The sequence below is a fragment of the Megascapheus bottae genome, chromosome 10 (assembly GCF_031878675.1).
Source record: "Megascapheus bottae isolate mThoBot1 chromosome 10, mThoBot2.hap1, whole genome shotgun sequence".
Lineage (NCBI taxonomy): Eukaryota > Metazoa > Chordata > Mammalia > Rodentia > Geomyidae > Megascapheus > Megascapheus bottae.
In genome coordinates this window covers 58,346,235-58,352,330 of record NC_143518.1, presented here as the reverse complement: position 1 = coordinate 58,352,330, position 6,096 = coordinate 58,346,235, and positions in this window count along the sequence as shown.

Sequence of the window (6,096 nt, the reverse complement as noted above, 5' to 3'; positions counted from 1 at the left end):
CGCGGAGCCCCGCGGCCCGGTCCCCGCCCAGCGGCCGCGGGGACCCTGGTGGGGGGCGTGGGGCCCAGACACGGGCGGGAGACGCCACCTCCCGGGCTCACCCACGGCTACGGCTGCGCCCCAAAGCCGCCCAAGTCCAGGAGACGCGCGGGGGGCCAGATGGGAAGGTGGAGAGGGAATCTGGGAGCCCAGGCCCCATGATCAAGGCCCCTGAAGAAAAGGGCCAGGAGTCTCTTACTTGTCTGTCCTCGTGGCAGAACGTGAGGGCCGCACCTAAAGGTGCAAGTGAAGCCCTTATAAGGCAAGTCTCGTCCTCTCCCTCTGTCCCTTCTACTGAGTAGCTGAGCTGTGGGCCTGGACAGCCCCTGCTGGTCCCAGAGTCACCTGTGAAATGGTTACGAACCATCGCAGTGTGGGAGGTGGGGGTGTAAAATAAGCTCCGGAATGCTGGGGGACTGGTGACACATGCCTGTCATCCTAGGTTGAGATCTGAGGATCGGAAAGTTTGAAGCCAGTGAGGCAGACAAAGTCTTATTTCCAGTTTATCAGCACACGCACACACAATCAGAAATGGAGATGGAGCTCAAGGGGTAGAGCACCAGCCTTGAGTGAAAAAAAAAAAAAAAAAGTAACAGCAAGAGGCCCTGAGTTCAAGCTCCAGTACTGTCACAAAAATAAAATAGAAATAAAAACAATAGACCAGAAAACATTCCTCCTTTCCCAGCATAGACAGGCAATAAATAACGAAATACCTCTTCCTACAGCTCCTGTTGCCTCAAGCTTTCCCCACACTTTATAAAAGAGATGCCACATCACCCCCCACTCCCCCCCACACACACAAACACCCTAGGCATAGCTCTAGGAGGCTGAGGCAAGGGGATCTCAAGCTCAAGGCCAGTCTGAGCTATACTGACACAATCTAGGCTAGCCTAGAATAAGAAGGAAGACCCAGCCATCCACCAAAACAGCAAAATTGCAGAACTGCAATCAATGTCAGAGACCATGAGCTGGCTGTACAAAGTGGGTGATCCTTAGGAGAAGGAGGGGAAGGTTGCCCTGTTGCTTCTGTACTCTGTATTCTGGAGAGCTGAGTCTTGGACCTTTGCCCAAGACTTCACAAAAGAACACAGGCCTGCATTTCCTTCTTTGGTCTGGGTTTATCTTCTCTGGTGGCAGGTCTGTGGATGGAGTTCCCTGGATGGCATGTCAGGCTGCACTGTGAAATGTCCTTAGGAAATGTCCAGGGAAGACAATGCAGTAACTCAGGCATGCTTGGAACTTAAAAAGCACCTTGTAAGTAGTGTGGCTGTGCAATGCATCACTCGAACTGGAATGGTTTCAAAGGGATTTTGACAACTACACTTAAGCCAGCACCATCATCTCAGGCATTCTAGAGTATGCCTGTGCGGTAACCCTGCTTCTCTGCCCAGGGACCATGTCAGTGCACATATCCCATGAAGCTAGGCTACACAGACTTGGAGATAAAAGAAGCCAAGCAGACTCTGCCATCTCTGCTGTTTTCCAGAATCTGACATCTGCTTTTATCACCCTCCCAGCATGCTAAGGACTTATGTATCCCATTTGCAGCTAAAGAATACCTTGGAAAACTGCCCATAATCCTAGTTACTTTGGAGGCTGAGATCTGATGATTATACTGCAAATCCATCCCAGGCAAGAAAGTCCGTGAGGCTCTTCAATTAACCACCAAAAAGCCAGAAATAGAGCTATGGCACAAGTGGTAGATTTCCAGACTTGAGTGAAAAAGCTAAGAATGCCAGGGGCTGGTAGCTCACATCTGTAATCCTAGCTACTCTGGAGGTTGAGATCTGAGGATCACAGTTCAAAGCCAACTGGAGCAGAAAAGTCTATGAGACTGTGAGACTCTTAACTTCAATTAACCACCAGAAAACCACAAGTGGGGCAATGGCTCAAAGTGATAGAGGGCTCAAAGTGAGTCAAAAAACTCAGTCATAGCAGCCAGGCCCTTAGTTCGGGAAAAGCTAAGAGCCCCCAGGCCATGAGGTCAAGCCCCAGTACACACACACACACACACACACACACACACACACACACACACACGGGGCAGGGGCTGGGGGCGAGGGGGAAAATATTTTGGGCTTGAGTCAGAGATGATGCTCGTTTCCCATCACACAGACATGGGCCTGATGCTGAAAGCACAGAGGGGCCAGTAAGTACCATCCATGGGGGACATCCCAAATGCCTAAATTTCCTGAGGATGGAGACACTCTGGCAGATTTCAGGCATATAACTGGCTCCATTCAGCCCCAAACACCCATATCAGAAGAGTTGAAACAGCCGGGCAGGGTTTAGCAGCAGCCGGACTCTGTTTTGGCCTCTGTTGCCTATTTTTTGCGTGTGTTGTGCTGTCTCCTACCTTCCCTCCCCCATGCCTCCAAATCATAACTTTTCTCTTCTTCCAACTACGAAGTCATTCTCTAGCCCATTGATCCCAGATGAGAGGATCTGAGTGTGATGCTAAGGGCAAGGTGAGGGGTTTGACTTGTCATTGCCAGTTATACTAGATAGAGGGCTGAGAAAGCTTTCTCCCACATTCAGCATCTCTGTTTGTGTGGGCATCCATCTATCCACCCGTCTCTCCATCCGTGCATTCACTCAGGAGATTTTCACTGAACTATTGCTTTGTGTTAGTTGTATACTCCCGTTGCTGGGATACAGGGAAACATATGACTTGGATTCTGACCTCAGGGAGCTTGCAATCTTAAGCAGTATCAGGACCATGAGGGAAGGAATATAGAGTTCAAGGAGTAGACAATGGATGATTCATGCTTTGATGACGGATGGTTAATTCTTTTTCCCTGAGGTACAGCAGAGGATCAAGAGAAATGATTTAGTCTCTCAGAAAGGGGTGAGGATCCCAGTTCAAAGCCAGCTTGGGCAGGAAAGTCTTATCTCTAATTAACCACTGAAAGAATTGAAAGTGGAGCTGTGGCTCAAGTTATAGAGCACTTGCCTCGAACACAAAGATGACACTCAAGCCCTGAGTTCAAGCTTCACAGACAATACAAAGAAAGAGAGTGAGAGAGAGAGGGAGGGAGGGAAAGGAAAGAAAAGGAAGAAATGCTAGTTTTTAGTTCCAGAAGTAAAAATCTTTCTGCACAGCTTAGGATCTTTTTCAGCAGGCCCTTCCCAGCTTCTAAGGAATATTCAGAACCATTTTACAGCTGAAATCGACCCCAGAGGATAGAAAAACCACTGAGATCATAGGATTCTCTAAAGGATCTAGCACCAAACTAACAGTTGGCATCTCAGCATTAGTTATTAAAAATACTACTAAGGCAGTGCACCAATAGTGTACACACATACACACACACAATCAGAAGTAGAGCTATGGCTCAAGTGGTAGACAGCTAGCCTTGAGCAAAAAAGCCCAGGGCCTGCGTTCCAGCCCTGAGTTCAAACTCTACCACCAGCACCCCCATAAAAAAAAATACTTACTAAAAGTCAGGCATGGGGCTGGGAGTTTGGCCTAGTGGTAGAGTGCTTGCACAAAGACCCAGGTTCAATTCCTTGGTATCATACACATAGAAAAAAAAAAAGCTGGAAATGGTGCTGTGGCTCAAGTGGTAGAGCTCTAGCCTTGAAAAAGTGCAAGGACAGTGCTTAGACCCTGAGGTCAAGCCCCAAGACTGGCAAAAAAAAAAAAAAAAAAAAAGTAAAAGTCAGGCATGGTTGTACACGTCTGCCATCCTAGCTAATCAGAAGACAGAAGTAAAAGGATCATGGTCTGAGGCTGACTCCTTACAAAATCGAGATCTTACCTGAAGACTAAACTAAGGCTTCAAGCAAGGCTCAAGTGGTATAGTACCTGCCTAGGAAACATGAGGCCCAGAGTTCAAACCCTGGTACTGCGTACATGTGTGTGTATGCATGGGTATGTATATACGTGTGTGTGTGTGTGTGTGTGTGTGTGTGTGTGTGTGTATACGTGCACACAGAATCCCTGAGCCATGTCAGGACTAACATTGCAGGTGAGGAAATGGAGGACTGGAAACGTGGTTATGTGACCCCTATCCAGACTGCAGCTCTAGGCAGGCATGAAATGTGAGGTCAGAGTAGCTCCTATGTATCAAGAGTTTCCATTTGAATGACCCTAACAGCAAAGCAGGTCAATGCGTGTCTCTTGAGGAGTTCAAAGTGTGAGTAGAATCAGTCCGCTTTCAAGTCCTTCGAGTCTTAGATTCTATTAGAAATATTTATGGGGAACTGGGCATTCCTGGCTCATGTCTTCAGTCCTACCTACTAAGGAGGCTGAGACCTGAGGATCCCACTTTGACACCAGCCTGAGAAGGAAAATCCATGAGATTCTTATCTTCAATTATCTACCAAAACCCCAGAAATAGGGCTGTGGCTCAAGTCGTAGAGTGCTAGCCTTGCGTGAAAAAGCTCTAGGACAGCACCTAGGCTCTGAGTTCAAACCTCAGTACTGACAACACACCAAAAAATGCCTTCTCCTTCACATGCAACTATTTGCTCAACTAAAAAGGATGATGCTTATTGCAAAGAGAAAGAGAACTCAAGGAAAAAGAATTTATGGTCTGTTATCCCTCACAGGCCATGAAGGTGATAGTTAATGTTCTTCCTAATTTTGCCATTAATATAGCTGTGATGGAGCAAGTTCAGGGGTGTGGCTGGGGAAAGGGGCCAGCATTCCTGACCTGCATTCCTCAGTCTCTAAATGCATGTTTCCCAAGGAGAATTCCTAGACTTGCTCAGGGTTTACTAGAGAAATTAGCTTGCTAACTACCTTAATCCATTTGCTATTACTTCAACAAAATACCAGAGGCTGGATTCTTTATAAGGAAAAAGTTTATTGAGCCCACATTTCTGGATGTCTAAGAACCTGGCAATCACAGGGTGGCTAGATTGTGAAAGAGAGAGGTCACATGGCCAGAAGCAAGGCAAGAGGCAGACATGGGGGCCAGGCTCTGCAGTTTTAGAACAACCTGATCAGGACTGAGCCTCCAGAACACAAAGCTTCAGGAGACAAACCATACCAGTCCATAGCAGTAGCCAGAAGAAAAGGCAGGAAAGGCAGGGGAGAATCACCTCCATGGAGAAAGAATAAAACTGACTTGATGTGGTGTCTCAGAGCAAGGAAACCTGTTCTGATTTTCAAGCTGAGTTTCCACAGTGAAACACCAAGAGTGTTCCAGTTGAAAAGGTGATTCAGAAACTCACAGGGGTGGTTCAGGGCTGAGGTCCTCAAGGATATTGCAAAACAGCCTAGATAGCTATTTAAACAACCGCTTCCTCTTTCCTTCCCCAAGGCTCCACGACCTGACAGCTATGTAAGGCCAGAGCCCTCCTCCCTGCTCTGTCCAAAATAGGCAAGACTGTGGCTTGGCCATTGTGGGAGGGAAAATTAGAGGAACTGGGAGGAAAGAGACAGGTTTGTCCCCGGAGGTCAGGACAAGAGCCAGGTCAGGGCGCTTTGGGGCCAGTCAGCCTGGTATCAGTTGCCCTTCTGAGCCTGATGGACTTGAGAGAGACACTGTGGTCCCAGAGTTGGCTGAAGGCTTAGGAAGACTTCCCTGATGTGCCCAAACCCTGCCAGTGGAGCTCTCCTTTGCTCCTGGTTGGCTTGTGTCCTTCCAGCTTCATAGCCTTGGTTTCTTCCTCTAGCATGCCTGTTGCTGCTGCAGCCACTGCTGCTGTTCTCTGTGATCCCTGGGTTCGTGATCGTGTGGTCTGGAAATAGCATGGCTTTGGTCCAGTCTTTGGTGCCTCTGATCCATCGTGGTTCCTGGTATGCACTTGTGCAGCTCTGAGATAGAAGAAAGGACTGGGTGATGTGGGAAAATGATCTCACCCCCAAGTTGAGGTCAAGAAGCATGGAATTGGGGCCGGGAGTTTGGCCTAGTGGTTAAAGTGCCTGCCTAGCATGCATGAAGACCCAGGTTCGATTCCTCGGTACCACATACATAGAAAAAAGCCGGAAGTGGTGCTGAGGCTCAAGTGGTAGAGCTCTGGCCTTGAGAAAGTCCAAGGACAGTGCTCAGGCCTTGAGCTCAAGCCCAGGACTGGCAAAAAAAAAAAAAGCATGGAGTTTACTAA